General features: G+C 33.3%; 1 long non-coding RNA gene across 1 annotated transcript; it reads right to left on the bottom strand.

The window, feature by feature from the left end:
• Positions 1 to 623: 623 nt before the first annotated feature.
• On the bottom strand, positions 624 to 22,165 carry LOC103887306. Its single transcript, XR_651364.3, has 3 exons — positions 22,124 to 22,165; positions 20,490 to 20,525; positions 624 to 2,317 (listed from the first exon to the last, which is right to left on the bottom strand). It is a non-coding gene; the product is annotated as an uncharacterized LOC103887306 (long non-coding RNA).
• Between the last annotated feature and the right edge of the window lie 1,253 nt (positions 22,166 to 23,418).

Here is a 23,418-nt window from a genome sequence, read left to right as displayed (position 1 = left end):
TTGATTAAAATTTAACAGATAGCTAACCAAATATCTTACCATGTAAAGATTAATTTTGTAACTACTTATTATTTTATGATCTGTAAATTCCAATTGATCATATGATAGGTAGATATAAAATTAAAAATAAAAATAACATAATTAGCCCAATTTTAACTCAATAAAATATTATCTATGATAAGAAAAAATAGGAACCAAAGCTTTAAGTAAAGAATCAAATGTGAGAAATATAAAGAAAATATAATATCTGTCTTTTCTTTCACTTTTTCAAGCAAACTAAATACTAGCTGCTCATTGTAATAACAGTTCCCTTTTCCCTTTTTAAATAAAAATATCAAACAAGCAAAATAACAAAATGGAATGAATGATAAACTGAACACTACTTTAACCACCATTAATATTTATCAACTGTCAATGTGTTTTTATTTTGTTTTGTTTTGTTTTTTGAGACGGTGTCTCACTGTGTCACCCAGGCAGAAGTGCAGTTGTGCACTCATGGTTCACTGCAGCCTCTGCCTCCTGGGCTTAAGAGAGTCTTCTGACTCAGCCTCCTGAGTAACTGGGATCACAGGCATGTGCCACCATGCCTGGCTAATTTTTGCATTTTTGTAGCGATGGGGTTTCGCCATGTTGGACAGGCTGGTCTCAAACTTCTGACCTCAGGTGATCCGCCCTCCTTGGCCTCTCAAAATGTTAGGATTACAGGTGTGAGCCACCCCCCTCCACCGCATGGCCACAAATGTTAGTTTTTAAATATTTGCCTCAAATATTCTCTGAAACAGTTAACAATTACAGTTTTAGTTGAGATACATCATAAAAACCTTATAGATTCCTTTTCTTCCCATCCTAACCAGAGGTAACCATTTTTTTAGAAAGCCTTCCCTTCTACTTTTAAATATATTTTTATTTCATATATTAATAATGCTAAAGATATTAATATAATTTTTTATTTTCTTTATATTATCAATTAGATGCATCATGCACAAATATATATCTCTATTTTAAGATCATTTAAGTTGCTTCCAAATTTCAGCTAATCTTCACATATAAGAGCACACATCTCAGAGTTTCTCCCTTCTAGGTTGAGAATATAACTGAAATTGAAATTGTTGAGTCATAACAACACAGAAGAGATATTGTGTTCTGCTGTGCGGGTTCTCTACTGCACAATTTTGCATCATTATTGTCTACGTGAAGGGCACTGCTCTGCGACTTGAATGAAATTCACAATCCTCTTTGTTCAGAGTTTCTAGATTGCAAATTTTCCTTTCAAAATGGTTTCAAGTAAATATGCCTGCAGCAGCTGTATGAGCTTTCATTCCCTGTGCCTTCCCCTACTCCTAATATTGACTCCTGATTAGAAAACAGTTCCACCATTCTAAAGGTTATACAATGTTATGTGATTTATTCAGTGTATTTAATTCATAACTAGTGAATTAAATATATTTTTATGTATTTGTATTCAGATTTTTCTCCTCTGAAAGTTTCTATTCCTATTATTTCCTCTATTTCAATTAAGTTTAATATAAAAATGAAGTTTTTGAGGGAATCTATATATTTCAGATAGAAATAGCTTGATAGGCACAGTTTGAATCATCCTTAATGTAATTATCTTATAAAATGAATATAAGAAATTTGGGATTGCAAACTAATATTTATGTCGATTTTTCTGTCACAGAATATATAAATCACTTGATGATATTTATGCCACTGCATTAATCCAATTTTGGCTTGAGTAAACATTATATGTTTCTTACAAACATTTTATATGATTCTATATTTTCATACATTTAAATAAAAACACATCAACTAGTTCATGTTTAAAAATTATTGTTTGTCCTTTGTGAAGGACTTCCAAATTCTTTATAGACCTGAGATTTAAAAGATGAAATAAACAATTCTGAAAGAAAGGCAGATGAGGTTGAGAACAAGTCACCTGCATCATTGCCTCTGGGTACTGTAAACTGATGCCCAATTACAAACAAAGGGTATAATATTTTGCAGTATGTTGTAAATGAGAGTTTAAAAGAAAATGGTTATAATGACAAGACCCTGTATTGAGCAAAAAATCTGGTGTAGTGCCTAGCTAGCAGATTTTTCTCAAGAACACTGCAACCTTGCCTGAAAAACATGTCCTTTATTTTTGTTTTCTTTAAATGGACACTTTTAATTTTTTTTTCTATTCATAGTCTTTTAACGATGTCTTAATAGTTACCAAAGGTGTCAAAATAATGATTTTCAGCTGGATCTCTTCATGCAAATTTTGGATACATTCTTGTCCAGTATTATTCATACAGATATACTCTATCTTCTTTGACTACAAGAAAACAATAGTTGATATATTAAGTCATTAAATATGCAGGTATAAGTTTAGTTTACGAATACTCCATATATTAAGAACTAATAACAGTAGCTAACACTTTGATGCTTACATTTATGCTAGGCATGTTCTAAGTGCTTCGTATTTTAAATAATTTGATGTTTCTGCAAATCCTATGAGGCAAAGACTATTTTTCCACTATTACTATTACTACAGCCATTTTTCAGATGGAGTTTGTGAGAAATGCAGAGATAACTACTTTGACAAAATAAATAACAGTAGGTTGTAAAGCTGGTATTTAAACCCTGGCAATTTTGCTCCAGAGTTGCTTATTTACCTCTACAGCAGTGCTACTAAATTATATGCAACCTTGACATGTCAACCAATCTTTTCAATTGTATCCCCCATGTTGAAAAATCAGGAATGTAAAAAAATAGTAATATTTTCAACCTAAAACTACATGAAATTGATTTTTTAAAGTTTTATTAACTTACCTGTCAACATATACTTGCTATTTTTCTAAAATATATGCAATTGCCCCATTCATGTATAATTGATTCCTCCCCCTTTCCTCATTTTAAAATTTTCCACATATTTCTAATAAGCTCATTGTCCTCTATATGTTCTCAGAGAGCTAATCTTTTCTTGTGTTAAGTAGTTATCAAAAAAGTATTTAACACTGTTGCCCCTGCCGGCGCGTTTATGTACAAGGCAGTGGTTCTATTGTTATGCTATAAAGTCAAGCTGTCAGATGTTTGAATTTGTAGCGAAATTGTTTACCAGCTTAAGAAACTTTTGAGCTGAGATGATGGAGTTCTCTAGATATAGGATTATGTCAGGTGAAAACAGAGACAGTTTGACTTCCTCTCTTCCTATTTCAGTACCCTTTATTGCTTTCTCTTGCCTCATTGCCCCAGCCAGAACTTCCAATATTATGTTGAATAAGAGTAAAATGAGAGAGGACATCCTTGTCTTGTGCCAGTTTTCAAGAAAAATGCTTCCAGCTTTTGCCCACTCAAAAATTGTTAATTATAGGTTCAGCAAAATATGTACACATGTACAAATGTACAATATGTAGATGGTAGTCTGAATACTCGTACTCTGAGGATTTAGTAACTTGTGATAGAGTGTAAGTCTGCAATTACTTTTATTTCAAAATGTGCAACGTATTTTATTCCACTTTTCATCCATCATGGCAGGTGTAGTATGTTCTCAAACATATGAAACAAAATCTACTGAAGAAATACTGGTATATATTTTTTAAAATAAATTACCATTTTTTCAGAGTACTCTGTCAAAATGTTGTTGAAAGCATGCGGCTTAAAAAGGTGTATATATAAATGTCTCTGTAGACATTTTTTCTCATTTAGATCAAAATATTTTTTTAGATTTCTTTATTATTTTGTCCAGGTTTTCTTGCCTTTTACGAAAATGAAGCAATCATTATTAAAGTGTTTACACATTAAGAATATACAATCCGGGCCGGAACCTCCATCTTCCAGTAATTCGCCAAAATGACGAACACAGAGGGAAAGAGGAGAGGCAATCTCGATATATGTTCTCCATAACAGGAAAACATGGAGTTGTTCCTTTGGCCACGTATATGCGAATCTATAAGAAAAGCATATCGTAGACATCAAGGAATGTGGGTGGCAATTGTCTAAAAAGGAATGCCCTACCGCGTTACCATGGCAAAACTGGGAGAGTCTACAACCTACCCAACATGCTGTTGGTATTGCTTAAACAAACAAGTTAAGGCAAGATTCTGTTAAGAGAATACTGCATGATGGAGCACATTAAGCACCTAGCTGAGGATAGCTTCCTGGAAAGGCGGAAGGAAAATGATCAGAAAAAGAAAGAAGCCAAAGAGAAAGGTACCTGTTCCACTGGAAGGCCAGCCTGCTCCACCCAGAGTATTGGCCACACTTTGTGAGAACCAATGGGAAGGAGCCTGAGCTGCTGGAACCCATTCCCTATGACCATGGCATAATAGGTGCTAGAAAAATAAATAAATAAAGATCTTCTGGTTGAAAAAGAATATACAATCCATTAAAAGATGTATTATTCAAGTTTATAACCGTGTTATCTGGTATTCAAGTAGAAATTAGATTCCTTTTTTTTTTTCTTTTTCTTTTTGAGATCGAGTCTGGCTCTGTCAGCTTCAGACTGGAGTGCGGTGGGTCGATCTCGCTCACTGCAGCCCGCCTCCCCGGTTCACGCCATTCTCCTGCCTCAGCCCCGCGATAGCTGGACTACAGGCGCCGCCACCTCCGGCGTTTTTGTATTTTTTATAGAGACGGGTTTCACCGTATAGCCAGGATGGTCTCATCCCTGACTCGCTGATCCACTCATTCGGCCTCTCCCAAAGTGCTGGGATTACAGGCTTGAGCCACCGCACCCGGCTAGATTCTTATAATAATTTGATTTTTAATCTATTTCATGGAATTAAATCTTTAGAGAAAAAAATCTCTAGAGATGTAACTTTTTAGACAAAAAAGACATTTTTGATGTTATTTATGATACTATTACTAATTTAGTTAACATATTCAACATTGAAGATAAAACAATTTGCAATCTATGACAAACAGTAAAAATTTTATAGAGCATTGTGTTTTGGGAAAAACAATAATTTTGCTATATTCTGAAATGTATGGAGTAGAAAGTTTTTGAAACTGGTTATTGTTTACATAATTAATATTGACACTGAAGCAGAAGACCTCTGATATACAAAGGGAAGATATGATTGTCAAATTCACAAATTCTAAAACATGTACAGCTAGCGTGCCTAAACTAAAACATTACTGAGAATAAGCTAATATTTTATAAAATGAAATAAGTGCTTCATCATGGCATGAGATGTTCAATCACTTAACTGCAGACAGCCAGTCTCTGTGGTGATGAAATTAATCAGAGCAAGCAATTAAGTCATCTTTTTTTTTTTTTTCGGTCTAAACCATATTACCTTTGCTCCCACTTCCATACTCCTCCACCCAAGCCATAAACACATTTTTTACATTGTGAGTGTTGATATCAATTTCTTATCCGGGCTTATTTTGTGCTTTATGTCATGATTACCCAATCCCTAGAACTGTGACACTGTTTCCTCTTCCCCTGTTTATTTTGTGCTTTCAAAAATGTGTATTTTACACCCAACTATACCCTTTAAACTAGACACAAAGATCTCTCTTTCAATTTCAGACACATTTATAAAACCGCTCAGTCAGCATCTCTACTTCAGAATCTTATGGGCCTGGCCCAAATGAACACTTGAGGCTTGTCTTTCAGTAAATAGCAACTTCATTCATCCAGTTAAAAACTTTTGAGTCATTACTGACATCTGTCTTACTCTTTTAAAAAATGACACCCAGTATATCAGAAATTTCTATAAACTCTACTTCAAAATACTTTCCTTAGTCGTTTAAGTTTCCATACATCAACTGCTGTCTCCCTGTTCCAAGACATTATCATTTCTCACATAGATTAACTCAGCAGGATCCCTTCAAAGTTTCACCTTACAAAGATATATCCTCCCATGGTATGTCAGGCTTTAACCATGGAATACCCTGCTTCGTCTAGCCTCACATGCTATTATTTTCTCTCATTCTTACTTTTCTATAGCTATAATTGCCTACTTCCTTATGCAAACATGTAATGCATAGTTAAGCCTCAGGGCCTTTATTGTTAAGGTATTTCCTCTTTATGAGAGCTTCTTTCCCTGGATACTTACAGTGCTCATCTCTTCATATTCTTCAGGTCTTAATATAAGTGCCACCTCCCAAGAGAGGACTTTTTTTCCTCTACCTGAAACTATAAATCCTACCTCACATTTCATTACACTGCTGCACTTCTGGCTCTATTTTTTCTACATAGAACTTACACAGCTTTCTATAGGCTGACTTATTTTTCTTAATTTTGCTTTTTCCTATTTACTGCCATATAAGCTCCATGACAGACAATTATTTTTGTAATTTTAAAATTTATTCTGGTACCTACCGTAAACATTTGTTGCATAAATGAATGAATGAGTATTCCAGAAACTCTATAGAGTTCTAGAGTGTTCCTTTATTCTCCGCTGCCTCCCTGAGAGTGCCACACCCATAAGTTATACAGAGAACATGGCACTACTACATTTAAACTATGAGTTATTGTTTACAGCAAAATTTCATCATAAGGTGTTCTATTTAAAGTATGAATTGTTAGTACCAGTAAACTGTTATTTTCTATTTGTTTTGTATACATATTTAGAAACAGAGTGGTCTGTATTTTATATACAAGTTCTATTGTGATGATTTAAAGCTGGCTAGAATATTTAGCTAAAAATATTGCTTGTGATGCTGTTAGAGTAGTATACATTGTTCAAATTATGAAAGATTTGAACATGAAGAAAACACATGGTTTGGGAAAGCATATGTGACTAAAGACATGCTGACATACAAGGGGTCACAGAGCTAGAAGATACCAAAAGCATAGTCCCAGATAAGGTGTCACTGGAAGAGGATTTATAGCCATATTACGTTTATGTAAACAAAGTAATGGTGCAAAGTGGTGTGATGCAAAGAACGTCTTTTGGTGGTGGGAGAAGCACCACAATTGTGAGTCATTGAACCCAATGTTGTCCTGTTAGAGCAGAAAGAAAAACCAAGCCAAACTCTACTGACCCCTGCCAACAGAGAGCTCATTTAAACCAGCGCTAGCCAGAGGGGAATCCCCAATCCCAGGGATCAGAACTTGAGTTCCTGCAAACCTAGCCGCCAATGGCTAATGTGCTCTACGTCTCTAAGTAAAATTGAAAGACAGTCTAGGCCATAAGGACTGCAACTCTTTGGTGCATCCTACTGCAGAACTGGGCCTAGAGACAGTGAAATAAGGAGGTATGCAACCTACTGAGACACCAGCTGGAGAGGCTAAGGGAATGCTGACATCGGCCCTCCCCTAAACTCAGGCTTCACAATTTGTGGCTCCAGAAGAGACTCCTTTCTGCTTGAGGAGAGGAGACAGAAGAGTGGGAAATACTTTGTCTTTCATCTAGTATACCAGCTCAGCTACCGTCGAAGAGAGCACACAGTTCAGCATCATGAGACCCATGTTGCAGGCCTTAACCCCTGGACAACATTTCTGAACACACCTGGGTCATAAGAGAACCCACTCCCTTGAGGGGAAGGACCCAGTCCTGGCAGCATTCATCACCTGCTAGCTGAAGAGCCTTTGGGCGCTGAATAAACAGCAGTGATACCCATGTACAATGTCAAGGGCCTTGGATGAACCTTGAGACTTCTTGGCTTCAGGTGAGACTGCATACTATCAGCTTGGGGTGGGCGCAGTGGGGTGAAAGTCTTTATGCTTGGGAAAAGCAGAGGGGAAAGTTAGGGGACATTGCCTTGCACCTTAGGTACCAGCATGGCCACAGAGTGGCAGAGTACCAAATAGGCTCTTGGGGTACCAGACTCCAGTACTTGACTCTTGGATGGCATTTTTGGACCTTCCCTGGGCCAAAGATGAGCACACTGCTCTGAAGGGTGAGTCCTAGCACAGACAGCATTCACCACAAGCTGACTTAAGAGTCCTTGGGCCTTAAGGAAAACATGGCATAGTCTGGCAATATTCTCTGTGGCTTGTGTTGGTGGTGGCTATGGGTGAGGTTCCTCTGTTTTTGCAAAGGAGAGGACAGAGTGGGGCATACTGCATACTGTGGCTTGAACTCCAGCACAGCCAAAGAACAATGAAATACCAGGTAGACTTTTAAGGTTTTTGACTCTAGTACCTGAATCCTGTACGGTATCCCTAGACCTACCTGGGGTCTGGGAGAAGTCGCTATCCTGAAGGGAAGAACACAAACTTGGCTAGACTTGCCACTAGCTGATTGTAGAACCCCACGGCCTTGAGAAAACATAGGCAGTAGCCACAAGTGCCTACAGCAGGCCTTGGGTGAGACTCGGAGCTGTGCTAGCTTCAGCTCTGATTCAGTGCAGTCATATTGGTGGTGGTCAAAGGAGTGCTTATGTCACTCCACCCCCAGTTCCACGTGTCTTAGAACGGAGAGAGAGAATTTGTTTGCTTAGGAGAAAGTAAAGGAAGAGAACAAGAATCTCCACCTGATAATCCAGATAATTCTCCCAGATCTTATCTAAGATCATCAAGGCATTACCTCTATGAGTCCGCAAGAACAACAGCATTATTGGGCTTGATGTGTCTCTTAAAGCAGATACAATTTAGAGCACAATACCTAAGTCCCTTCAAGTATCTTCAAACCTTCCCTAGAAGAATGGGTACAAATAATCTGAGACTATGTAGGCTACAATAAATACCTACCTAACTCTTCAGGACCCAGACACCAAAGAACATCTACTAGCTTCTACACCATCACAGAAAACATGACCTTAGTAAATGAACTAAATAATGCATTGTGGACTGATCCTGGAGGAACAGAGATATGTGACCTTTCAGACAGAGAATTCAAAATCTATGTTAAGGAAACTAAAAGAAATTCAAGATAACACAGAAGAAATTCAGAATTCTATCAGATTAATTTAACAAAGATATTGAAATAATTGAAAATAAGCAAGTAGAAATTCTGGAGCTATAAAATTCAGTTGACATGCTGAAGAATGCAGCAGAGTCTCTTAATGGCAGAAGAAAGAATTAGTGAACTTGAAGACAGGATATTTGAAAATATGCAATAAGATGAGACAAAAGACGAAAGAATAAAAAACAATAAACCATGCCTATAACATATAGAAAATAGCCTCAAAAGGACAAATCTAAATGTTAAAAGACAGGTAAAGAAAGAGATTGGGGTATAAAGTTTATTCAAAGGGTGCAGTAACAGAGAATTTACGAAACATAAATATACCAGTATCCACACACAAGGTTATAGACTACCAAACAAAAGACTATCTTGAGGTGTTTAATAATTAAATTTCCTCCACAAAATCAAGGATGAATAAAGTATCCTGAAGCAAGAAAAGAAAAAAAAAAAAAAATACAATGGAGACCCAGCATGTCTGGCAGCAGATTTTTCAATGTAAACCTTATAGGCCAGGAGAGAGTGACATGACACATTTAAAGCGCTGAAGAAACAAAACTTTTCCTCTTAGAATAGAATACCTGGCAAAAATAAAAGAAAATTAAAAAAAACAAATCAATCATGAAGAATAAATGAAGATTTTCCAAGACAAACAAAAGCTGAGAGATTTCATCAACACCAGACCTGCCCTGTAAGAAATGCTAAAGTGAATAGTTCGATCAGAAAGAAAAGGACATTAATGAGCAACTAAGTAATCATATATAAAGGTTCAAAAATCACAGGTAAGCATATTGGAAAACATAGAATATCATAACACTGTAACTGTGGAGTGTAAACTACTCTTATAATAAGTACAAAGACCAAATGATGAACTAATCAAAAATAATGCCACAGGAACTTTTCAAGACATGGACACTACAATAAGATATAAATAGAAACAACAAAAAGTTAAAAAGCAAGGAGGCAAACTTAAGTGGTACCATTTTTTATTAGTTTTCTTTTCATTTGTTTGTTTATGCAGACAGTGTTACGTTGTCATCGGGTCAAAATGTGCTACACTATAGTATTTTCAATCCCTCATGGTACTCTCAAACCAAAAACATACAGTGAGACACGAAAAGTGAAAAGCAAGAAAGTAAATCACATCACCAGAGAAAATTGCCTTCACTGAAAGGGTGACAGGAAGGAAAGAAAGAAGAAAGCACTACAAAACAACCAGAAAGCAAATAACAAAATAACCAGAGTAAATTCTTACTTATCAATAATAACATCGAATGTAAGTGGACTAAATTCACCAATAAAAAATATAGAATAGCTTCATGCATGAAAAAATAAGACCTATTAATCGGTTCACTAAAAAAAAAAAAAACAAAAAACTCTCACCCACACACACACACACTTCACTTACAAAGACATACATAGGCTAAAAATAATGGGATGGGAAAATATATTCCATGTCAATGAAAACCAAAACAGAATAACAGTAGCTATACTTATATCAGAAAAAAATAGACTTCAAGATAAAAAACTATAAGAAGAGACAAAGAAGGTCATTATATAATGATAAAAGGGTCAACTCAGCAAGAATTTATAACAATTTTAAGTAGATATGCACCCAATATTGGAACACCCAGATGTATAAAGCAAATATTATTAGAGCTGCAGAGAGAGACAGACCTTATCTCTTGAAAGCCCAAGAGTTCAACACCCCACTTGCAACATTAAACAGATATTCCAGACAACAATTAACAGAGAAACATTGGACTTATTCTGCACTACTGACCAAATAGATCTAATAGATATTTACAGTACATTTCATCCAACAGCTGCAAAATATACATTCTTTTCTTTAGCATATGGATCATTCTCAAGGATAGACTATATGTTGGGTCACAAAACAGTCTGAAAACATTCAAAAAATTGAAATACTATTAAGCATCTTATCTGACAACAATGGAATAAAACTAGCACTCAATAGCAAGAGAAATGTTGGGGAAAATACAACCACACACGGAAATTAAACATTATGATTGTGAATGACCAGTGGGTCAATGAAGAAATTAAGAAAACTGAAAAAATTATTGAAACAAATGATATTGAAAACACAACACACCAAAACTCATGGAATACAGCAAAAGCAGTACTCAGAAAAAGTTTATAGTACTAAATGCCTACATAAAAAAAAGAAAGAACTTCAAATAAATAATCTTACAACACAACTTAAATGCAAAAACAAGAGCAAATCAAACCCAAAATTAATAGAAAAGAAATAAAAAATTCAGAGCAGAAATAAATGAAATTTAAATGAAGAATACAATACAAATGGTCAATGAAACAAGTTTTTTTGAAAAGTTAAACAAAATTAACAGACATTTAGCCAAACTAAGAAAACAACAGAAAAAAATACAAATAAATAAAATCAGAAATGAAAAAGGAGACATTACAACTGATACTGTAGAAATTCAAATGATCATTATTAGTGGCTACTATATGTTAGTAAGTTGGAAAATCTAGAAGAAATTGAAAAATTCCTAGATACATGCAACTTATACAGATTAAGAAGAAATGAAAAACCTGAAGAGACCAATAACAAGTAACAAGATTGAAGCTATATTAAAAAGTTTCCCAGTAAAAATAGAACCACAAAAAAATAAAAATAAAAAAATAAAAAGAGCCTGGGAGCGGATGGTTTCTCTAACACCAATTCTACTCAAACTATTCTAAAACATAGAGGAGAAAAGAATGCTTTCAATCTCATTCTACAAGGCCCTGATACAAAACATAGAGGAGGAAGGAATGCTTTCAACCTCATTCTACAAGGCCCGGATACAAAAAAAAGGACAAAAACACAAAGAAAAAGAAAGAAAGAGAGAAAGAGAGAAAGGAAGGAAGGAAGGAAGGAAGGAAGGAAGGAAGGAAGGAAGGAAGGAAGGGAAGGAAGAAGGAAGGAAGGAAGGAAGGAAGGAAGGAAAGAAGGAAGGAAGGAAGGAAGGGAGAGAGAGAAAGCGAGAGAGGGAGAGAGAGAGAGAGAAAGAAAGAAAGAAAGAAAGAAAGAAAGAAAGAAAGAAAGAAAGAAAGAAAGAAAGAAAGAAAGAAGAAAGAAAGAAAGAAAGAAAGAAAGAAAAGAGTGGAAGGAAGGAAGGAAAGAAAGAAAGAAAGAAAGAAAGAAAGAAGGAAGGAAGGAAAGAAAGAAGGAAGGAAAGAAGGAAGGAAGGAAGAAAGAAGAAAGAAAGAAGGAAAGAAAGAGAGAGAGAGAAAGAAAGAAAGAAAGAGAAAAGAAAGAAAAAGAAAAAGAAAGAAAGAAAGAAAGAAAGAAAGAAAGAAAGAAAGAAAGAAAGAAAGAAAGAAAGAAAGAAAGAAAGAAAGAAAGAAAGAAAGAAAGAAAGAAAGAAAGAAAGAGAGGGAGGGAGAGAGGGAGAGGGAGGGAGAGAGGGAGAGGGAGGGAGGGAGGGAAAAGAGAGAAAGGAAGGAAGGAAACTACAGGTATATAACTCTGAGGAATATTGATGCAAAACTCCTCAAGAAAATAGTAGCAAACTGAACGCAACAAAAAATTAGAAAGATCATTCATCATGACCAAGTGAGATTTACAACTGGGATGCAAGGATGATTCAACATATGCAAATCAATCAGTCTGATACATCATATCAACAGAATAAGGACAAAAACCATAAGATAATTTAAATTGATGCTGAAAAAGCACTTAATAAAATTTAGAATTCTTTTATGATAAAATTCCTCAAAAACTTGAGGATAGAAAGAGCACACCTCAACATAATAAAAGCCATATTCAACAAAAACACAGTTGTTAGCACACTGAATGGGGGAAAAAAGGCTTCCCTTTAAGATTTGGACCATGACAAGAATGTACAGTGTCACAACTGTTACTCAATGTAGTACTGGAAGTTCTAGCTAGAGCTATCAGACATAAGAAAGAAATAAAAGGCATCAAAATTGGAAAGGAAGAAGTCAAATAATCCTTGTTTGCAGATCATATGATCTTATATTTGGAAAAACTTAAAGACTCCACTAGAAAACTGTTAGAACAGATAGACAAATTCAGTAAAGTTGCAGAATACAAAATCAATATATAAAAGTCAGCAGCATTTTTGTATGCTAACAGTAAATAATCTAAAAAAGAAGTTAAAATGTAATCTTATTTACAATAGCCACAAATAAAAGTAAATGCCTATGAATTGACCACAGAAGTAAAAGATCTATGCAATGAAAACTACAAAAAAAAAAAAAAACCTAATGAAAGAAATAGAAAATGATCCTTAAAAACAAACAAACAAACAAACAAAAAAACCATGTTCTTGGATTAGACAAATCAGTATTATTAAAATGTCCATACTACCCAAAGCAATGTACAGATTCAATTTATTCCCTATCAAAATACCAATGGCTTTCCTCACAGAAATAAAAAAATAAATAAAAAAATAAAAAAATTATATAGAACCACAAAAGATCCAGAATAGTAAAAGCTATCCTAAGCAAAAAGAGCAAAACTGGAGGAATCACATTACCTGATTTCAAATTATAGTACAGAGCTAGAGTAACCAAAACAGTATGGCACTGGCATAAAAACAGACACACAGAAACAAATCCATACAGTAAACTCTTTTTTTTTTTTTAATGAAGTTTTATTTTTGTTGCCCAAGCTGGAGTGCAACGGTGCAATCTCGGCTCACTGCAACCTCTACCTTCCCAGTTCAAGTGATTCTCCTGCCTCAGCCTCCTGAGGAGCCCAGAGTGCAGGCACCCGCCACCATGTTCAGCTAATTTTCTGTATTTAGTAGAGATGGGGTTTCACCCTATTGGCCAGGCTGGTCTCGAACTCCTGACCTCAGGTGATTCGTCTTAGCCTCCCAAATTGTTGGGATTACAGGCAAGAGCTACTATCCTTGGCCCAGTGAACTTATTTTTAACAAAGATACCACAAGCATACATTGGTGGAAATGTAATCTTTTCAATAAATGATACGGGGAAATGTAGATATTCATATGCACAACACTGAAACAGACCTGTATCTCTTACCGTATACCAAAGTCAAATAAAAATGGATTAAAGGCTTAAAAGTAAGTTCTCAAAGTCTGAAAGTACCACAAGAAAACAGGAAAAATCTCTAGGACATTCGACTGGAAAAAAAAAAAATTATTGTGCAATAACCCACAAGTACAGGCAAACACAGCAAAAATGGACACATGAGATCACATCAAATTAAAAATCTGCGCAGCAAAGAAAACTGTCAACAATATGAAGAGACAGCCCACAAAATGGGAGAAAATATTGGCAAACTACCCAACAGACAAGGGATTAATAACCAGAATATCTAAAGAGTTCAAACAACTTTATAGGGAAAAAATCTGAAAAATTGACTAAAAATGTGCAAAAGATTTTAATAGACATCTTCCAAAGGAAGACATACAATGGCAAACAGGTATATGAAAATGTGCTCAGCATCATTAATCATCAAATTAATACAGATCAAACCTACAATGAGCTATCTTCTCATCCCCGCTAAAATGGCTTATATCCAAAAGGCAGGCATTAACAAATGACGGTGAGGATGTGAAGAAAAGGGAACCCTGGACACTCTTGGTGGGAATGTAAATTAGTATTAGCACTGTGGAGAACAGTCTGGATGTTCTTTAAAAAACTAAAAATAGAGCTAACATATAATCCAGGAATCCCAGTGCTGCATATATGCCCAAAATAAAGGAAATCAGTATATCTTAGATATATCTACACTTTTTTATGTTTGTTGCAGCACATTTCACAATAGTAAGATTTGCAAACAACATAATTGTCCATCTGGAGATGAGTGGATAAAGAAAATGTGGTACTTATACACAATGGAGTGCTACTTGGCCATCGTAAGTAATAAGATTTTGCCATTTGCAGCAACACCAATGAATATGGAGATCATTATGATACGTGAAATGAGCCAAGCACAAAAAGACAAACATGATATGCTCCAACATTTTGTGGGATTTAAAAATCAAAACAATCTAAAATTAAACAATAAATAATAAAATAAACAATAAACAATAACAAATTGAAACAATGTTAGGATAGTGGAAAAGTAATTGCAGTTTTTGCTATTAAAACTAATAAAATTCTTGAAAATAAACAGTAGATGGATGGTTAAGAGATGCTGGGAAATGTAGTAGGGGTTTTGTTGGGAATGAGGAGGTGAGGATTGTTAATGGGTCCAAAAATAATTAGAAGGAATAAATAAGACCTGCCATTTGATAGCACACCAGAGTCACTATAATCAATAATAACTTGATGATACATTATAAAATTATCAAAAGATTGTAATTGGATAGTTTATAACACAAAGGATAAATGCTTCAGGGGATTTCTACCCCATTCTCCACGAAGTGATGGTTTCACATTGTATGCCTGTATCAAAATATCTCATGTACCCTATAAATATAGACACCTACTAAGTACCCACGAAATTAAAAACTTAAAAATTTAAAAAATACAACTTATCATGAGAGAGGAGTACATTGACAATAGATCTTATATTGATTAAGTTCTCTGCAGTAATGATATTATGGCTGTAAGACATACATCTTGTCTTAAATGTGCAGGGACATTTTAACAACAATAAAAAAGTAGGATAGCAGAAGGGTTGTAAAGATGAAACAGAGAGTACCTAAATTTCTATCACTCTACTTTCTTTAATGTTAATATACATAAACATGGTGCATTTATCAAAATGAAGTAAATAACATTTTAAAAATTGTTACTTTGAGCATTCTCAAAACCTAAAAATAATTTACCTTTAGGAAAATTACTGACATTATATATCTCAACAAGAAAATAAATGTGTAAACTCTAGTCATTTCAATAGTAAATATTTGGAAATACTTAACATTAATTCCTAGTTAAAAAATCTTTAAAATCTCAGAATAGAAGAATCGCTTTGCTACCTGGTAAGAATATATGTTCATAAAACAATAAACTTAATTCTAAAAGAGAAAAATGCTTGATTTCCCCAAGATTCTCAAGTTAAATATTGACAAATTATATATACATAGCATAATATAGTATATAATACATAATTATTATCTGGATCTTCGGTATGGGTAGGCAATTTATATTAATGGTGCAACCAATTTTTAAGGGCTTTTTCAATGACACACTGTCTATGATATGAACATTCGATAAAATTCTGTAATCAGTCATTGTAGCATCTAAGATATTAGACAGTTTACTAATAGAAAGGTATTACTTCCCAAAAGATGCAATAATATATTTTTCGTACTGGAAACAATGGCATTGTAACGGTCGCATGTAATATGGACTTCTGGGGAATAAAATTACAGAGATTTAAACTGGAATGTCAGGAAATTGGTATAATAATTTTGAGCAATTATGTTATCTTTTTCTAGAACCAAAAAAAAATAGGTCACAGTCATTATTTTGAAATGATAGTGTTAGTTACAAGCACCAATTTTAACCGTGAATTAAGAGTAGAGTTTTTATGAAAACCATGTGTGAAAGGACAACTATTGTATATATATAATTCTTTTCATCCCTACTCATACAGAGGAACATTGCCACACAAACATTATACCAACAAATTCACAATCAGTTTAGTGATCTTTCTCAGTTTTCTAAATTGTCAAATTGAATAAAAGTACTGCTACTTTAATGGGTTGTTTAGAGAATGAAATTGATTTAATACTTGATACATTAGTATGCAAAGAGCGTGGAAGTATATGGACTATATATCATGCTCTTGATAAATATTAGGTAATATTACTCTATAACAAATATACCAGATTTTGACATACTCATTAAACTTCTAGGTACTTATACAAATTATATATATTTTTTCTATTTTAAAGTAATATACTGCTACTAATTTATTCAAACATTCAAAAAAGTCAGATCAAATAATAAAAATTCCTTAGATAATATTAGAAATTGAGCAGAATAATATTATCATTCATAATTTTTCTGTATAATTCCTCATTTTGTATTTGGAGTTTAGGCTTCACAGGTGATTTAATTTTTATCTTAACCATTTGGTCTTGGAGCAACTAAGATTTTTAATTTGTAATACAAGAATACTTATGAGACATTAATGCTACTTCATCTATTTATTGTGGTTCATAAGAAAAGTGATTTTGAGGCAGTACTTAGAGAAAAGCTAAGACAAATGATACTTTTTGCATTTAAATTAATTATTATAATTGCTTTTACATGTAAATACTGTTTATTTCTGAATATTTAATTTATTATCCTGAGTTGCTGGTGTATAATCACGACATCTACAGAGGCTAATTTATTTTTCAAAAAACTAAGGAACACTTTCTTTTTACATATATAAGCAAGCTCATGTGGGACAAAACAGTAAAAAAAAATAAAATAAATTAAATTTTTGTTTTCCATAACAGAAGTCCAATATGTGCACTTAATTTTAGGAATGTGCTTTGTATTTAATGTTTGACTGAGAATAATATTATATATAATCATAAATAAAAATAGTTTACTATGAAAAATACATGATATCCCATACTTATTGTCGAATAATTCACATTGTGTTTGGCTAAATAGCTGTAACTAAAACATTATTTAATCATATATTTATTTTATACAAAAAGTAACATTTTGTTAATTCTTTATAGGATACATTTTTATGAAATTCTTATATCAAAGAATGTAGCAAATATTCTGGCAATGATGCATGACAACTGATAACTATCAGTTTATTTTCAGTAGATAATACAGAAAAAAATAAAGTTTTTAGAAAATTGTCCTGTCTTTGAATGTTATGTTAAAACTACACACTCTCAGGTAATGTATCCATTTGGAGCCATCTTAACTAAAATGCCTTAAGAAAGAACATAGAAAAAAATGTAAAAGCAATGGGCAATTCTCAAGTCAAAGATGCCAACTTAATAATAACATTTTTATTCCACTATTTATTATTTAAAATGTTATTTGCCAGAGTATTAAAATTATGGCACATTTTGCAGATTTTCTGAATGGGCTTTAGCTGTCTAGAAATACCCATAATGATAGGCATGCATTTGTCAATATGTGAATATAATTTAGTATGTATTTCACTAATATAGTTAGTCTATACTTATTTTTATATTTAATTATTATTTTATTATCCAATATGGATTTAATAAACAGCTATCAAATCTGTTAATTAGATATGCATTATACCACATTTATATAATCATAAACTTTCAGTACTTTACACTTAAGATATAGCAAAATCAGTGCTATTTCTTTAACTCAAATATGAAACATTATTAAGCTGTGATATGTTATTGAAATATTTCACTGTGAATCTATTTTATAATGATACATTTGTGACATAAGAACTTGAGGGGACGTTGCAAAATATGGCACATTCTTTCTCTGACCATCATAGTTTTTCTTTTTTCTTTTTTTTCTTTTTGAGAGAGGAAGGTGTGTTTTATCAACTAAGAGAAAATGGTATTAGTAGAGAAGAGTTAATGGAAATGTTTGCAGCAAAAAGTCTTCTTGGCTATAACATATGTACAAAGATAATACTTTTTTATCTATACACTCCAGTGGGCAGGAGTATCAACTGTTTTTGTTTTGCTGTAATTTCTATTGTGATTCTCCAGCCCACCCATGACTATAACTTAATATTGGCCAACGCTATTAAATTTTGAGCAAGCAATTCAGAGATTCTTTTTCTCTGTAAATTAAAGGTTTATTTTGTCAAGTCATTTTTTTTTTTTCTTAACTGGCATAAATTTAAATCTTAACAGGCCGCCTTTCATTATCGTCCCTGGCTGGCATTCCCTGAGGTGAAGATGACATTGTTTCTTACTTGTAATCACACTCCACATTTGCATTTGATCAAATGTTGATGCTACTATTTGATTTCTGGTCAAACACTTAATGATGATTATAGCTACATGCCTTATCCTAGTCAATACTTGCTCCCAAGTACATTAATCAAGATGAATCTATTCATGCCACTCATTTGACTCATGCAAACACATTTGACTCCTCTCTTACGATGCTATGTTGTATGAGGATCTTGTTAGTTGTTTGAAAGAGATATGCCAAACACCATGAAGATAGATAGAGAAAACAGGAAGTTAAAAATTTGATACAAAGTATTCCAATATTATAGTTCAGAAAATTCGAGGGGTTATTGGAAGTCTGTGGAAGGATAGAAATAGGCACTAATTACCCAGAGGGTGGGCAAGTGAATGAGTACATGCGCTAGGGGAGTGTAGTATGATTGGTAGGCAGCATTAAAGCTTTACTTAACATTATTCTTTACTTATGATAAGTTCAGTCAGCATGCTTGTGAGGTATTTCCTTCCTGGTTGCACTGTTTAGGTGCAGAGCTAGAATAAAAGATTAAAACGAGGTAACATTTTGCCAAGTGATTACACCAGAGAAAGAGAAAAAGGTTGACCTATGAAGAAAGAAGGCCTTATAATGGTTGCTTCTGGAGTTCACACAACTTAGGTTCTTATGGTAGAGAATACTTTGCTCAATTCTGTAATCTCCAGATATCTAATCAAAGAGACTACAGAGCCATGGTTCTTTCTTTAATGGTAGTATTAACATGTCTTCAAATCACTACTTCACAGAAAAATTCAGTAGGCCATACTCCTATCCATGTCTCAGGGAGTTGAAGTTACATTTCCATTCTATACAACCACACGCCATTGTTATAACATCTTGACAGTGAATGGATTGTTCCAATACTTTTCACAACTTATTTTTCTTTCTTTTTTTGGAGATGGGGAGTCTCGCTATGTTACTAGGCTAGTCTTGAACCCCAGGCTTAAGCAATCCTCTTGCCTCAGCCTCCCCAAGTGCTGGGATTACAGGCATGAGTCAGCACACCCGGCCCACAATTTCTGATAAATATAGTTAGTATATAAGCAAAATGAGAAGTTCAAATGATCTTCTGTGTTCTATATTCAGTGTTTTAGAAAATAAGGTAATACAGTAATCAGAATACTTACTTTTAAATAGTATAATTACATTAATATAAAGTTTAGATTGATTTGATTATTACTTCCAATTAGATTTAATTGAATAGGTAATTTGTATTCCATTTCATTTCTCCAATAGACACCCATATTTTAAATGTAGTTTTATTTGACCCTGTACAATGGAACCTCTACTCCCATAGAGTTAGTGAGTTTGATGCCTTTCTATGTAATAATTAATAAAATGTATCATAACTGATTTAATCACTACCATGGTTCTTTGACATTATTTCTCTCATCCCATCACTTGCTGATACTTACTATCCAAAGCCTTGTGAGTCTCTCTGTCTGTATTGAGTTATTCTCCTCTATTCTTTCACTCTCCCAACATAAGAAAACTGGATCTTTAAGTATGTCTATAATTCCTCTAAACTAAACTAAATTTAGAAGATTTTATTAAATTTATATAGAATTAAAAAACAGTAAGTTGTATCCACTCTCCATTTCCAAATACCTTCTGGAATGTTGTCTTTACAGAAAAAGAACTAGAAATTAAACACATATATCATTCTATGCAAAAAGAGAATATTAACACTAAATTGAAGACTTTACTGACCAAAAAATTGAAGTTTACTTGTCAGTTGAAAATAAGGCCAGTGTGGCATCCACATTACCACAAACCCACCTTTAACATCTTAATCTCCAGTTTTATAGGAAGAACCTGCAAATTTTAAAGTAGAAATAGGTAAATGAGACATGATTTAATTCCTGATCTTTGCAGTCTTTCACATGGACCCCTATTCCCATTAGGGACCTTTGACAATTGAACAACACTACTGTACCATCACTGCCCGCATGGACTATGATGCAGATGATATTATAAAAATGAGATTTTTAAGTACTATAAATGGGTAATCTGATTTTAAAAAGGCAAAATGCATCTGTTTTTTTTTTTTTTTTTTTTTTTTTTTTTTTTTTTTTTTTTTTTAGTTATCACATTTTAGGCATCTTTTATGTATGTTATGCTTTATTTAAATATTTTAAAGTTAATCAGAATGTTTTACCCATTTTCACTAGATTTAAAATAGTGTTATAGACATAGAAACAATACAGATATATATCAAAACAATCCAGTGACTAAGTATTTAAATAAAACACAGAGATCTTAACTAAACTTCTTACTGAAATACTAAAGTGTATAGATCAAAATAATGTGTTCACTTACCATTAATAAAAACATGTTCTAACCACTCTATTCAACATAACACCAACGTAACTGTTTCTAGTAAATTTACCCTTCTTTACCTTCATGACACTTAATGTATTATTCTTTGTCTGGGTCCAAAGAGATACATATAAATTAAGTATAAAGATATTAATACTTTCTTTAATATTCTCTCTTTCTCTTTCTCTTCACAGCAAGGTAACCGCTGTATAAGTAAGAACTTGATCTAGGTAAGAACTTTACCTTTCTTGTTGAAAACAGTGTCTGACACAATGGAGGCAATACATTTATTTTAAATATAAAACAAGTGAGAAGATATAAATCATTATCTAATAGCAAATATTTACTTTGCTATATGATGGAAGATATACTAATATATTTGCACAAAATTTCGTTTAATTTTTACAGTAACTCTGATAGGTAGAGACTATGATTATAATTTCCTTTCTAAAATGTGGAAACTGAGGTTATAAAATAAGTGCCAGAATTGTGGAATTTCATAAGCATTGTGTTTTATGAGGTTTATAATTCATCTAACTTCTAGTTATATCTGAAATCAGTAATTTATTACTTTTAAATTTGTCTATCTAGTTAAATAATACACATTCAAAAATTGGTGTTATATTCTACTTCCTTTTTAACTTCTGGAGAAATTTATAAAAGGATATATACTTTATAAAATCCTAAAATATTTATTATTTTTGGTTATGTACATGAGATACCTAATGCCAAAATAATAAGCAAGATCATATAGAGATGTATAGCTTTCTGATATTAAAAATGTGAAGTTTTTAATATCAGAAAGAATAACAATCTACTTTAGGTAAAAATAGGTAATAATAATCTGTAATTTATCAAAAGTAAATATGCCCTTTATTCAACAATTAAATTTTTATATATAAAATAAATCTATGTGGCTAAATAATGTGTGTGTGTGGCCAGGTCTTGTGGTTCACGCCTGTAATCCCAGCACTTTGGGAGGCCAAAGCAGGTGGATCACCTTAGGTCAGAAGTTTGAGACCAGCCTGGCCAACATCATGAAAAACCCGTCTCTACAAAAAATTTGAAAATTAACCATGCTTGATGGCGGGTACCTGTAATCCCAGCTATGCAGAGGCTGAGACAGTAGAATCACTTGAACCTGGAAGGCAGAGGTTGCAGTGAGCCAAGATCAAGCCATTGAACCCCAGCCTGGATGATGAGAGTGAAACTTCCTCTAAAAAAAAATAAATAAATAAAAGTATGTATATGTTAATTCTTAATATGCTTTTTCAATAAAATGTTATTCTATCTTTATATTTTATTCTTATAATATTTCTGCTGTTTTAATCAATTCCTCTGAATATCAGTTTTGCATAATGTGTTATATATTTAAGCTTAAAAGAGCTAAGTAACAAAAGGCAACCTCCATGGTAAAATTTTTAAATGTTAAAAGTCCATCACTTTGAAGTCAATTCAGATTTAGCATCATTTATAATTCATTACAACTCCGTTTAAACACTGCTTCAAGCATCTCCTAGGTATTTATATTGGAGAAAGATAAAACACACAGATGCTTGTTGCTGCCTAATAAATCTCTTCCATGCTTTTCACTTGCAGTGACAGAATAACCTGACCTTGCAGAAGGGCTGTCATGTAGTGTCTTTATGGAGATGTGAGAGCAGCCCCAACAAGCAAAAGTTAAAGCCTAGATGATCTAGAACTCTTCTACCATTGTTTAATCTTCTTAATATACTAAGACAAATCCTTTTCTTCATTTTTATATTAACATATTTCAATTTTATAACCCAGTTTTTTAACTCTTAAATAGAGCTGTAAAGGATCTAGGAAAAATGCTAGGCAAGCACACTATTAATAGAGAACTCCCTAGCTTAAAAAAGCCACAGGAAAGCTGATTTTAAATCAACCCCAAATTACAGGAGGGAAAGATTAGGATGGCAAGAACAAACCCATAAAACTATAAAGGATGAGGCAATAAAAGTAAAGCAGTGAGATGAAAAGTAATGTTTATTAATTGTCTGGTGACTTTTCTTCCTATTGGGCCTCATCTCTTCGTTGAAAGGAGTCTAAATAAAAATCATAGCATCTGCTTTTATTTTTTTCTTCTTCTGCAGATGTATCAGTGGTGTCATATATTTGCAGTTGCCTTCCTGAATCACAGGTAATTGTGTATCTGGATTCTCATTTGCAACAAGCATGGTCTTTGAAGAAAAAGAGACATTTATTCATCAGTGCTTTTTACAGGCAAAGGCATGATTTTATTTGCCGAGGGTTTAACAAAAAACTTAAACACATTTAGCAGCTTGTTTATTCTATTCAAGAAAAAAAGAAGTCTCAAATATCATAGTCTCAATGGCATTTTTTTTAAATTACCTAGAATGCTTTTGTG

This window comes from Papio anubis, chromosome 1 (genome assembly GCF_008728515.1).
Source record: "Papio anubis isolate 15944 chromosome 1, Panubis1.0, whole genome shotgun sequence".
Taxonomy (NCBI): domain Eukaryota; kingdom Metazoa; phylum Chordata; class Mammalia; order Primates; family Cercopithecidae; genus Papio; species Papio anubis.
This window is presented reverse-complemented; position numbering and strand designations above follow the sequence as displayed.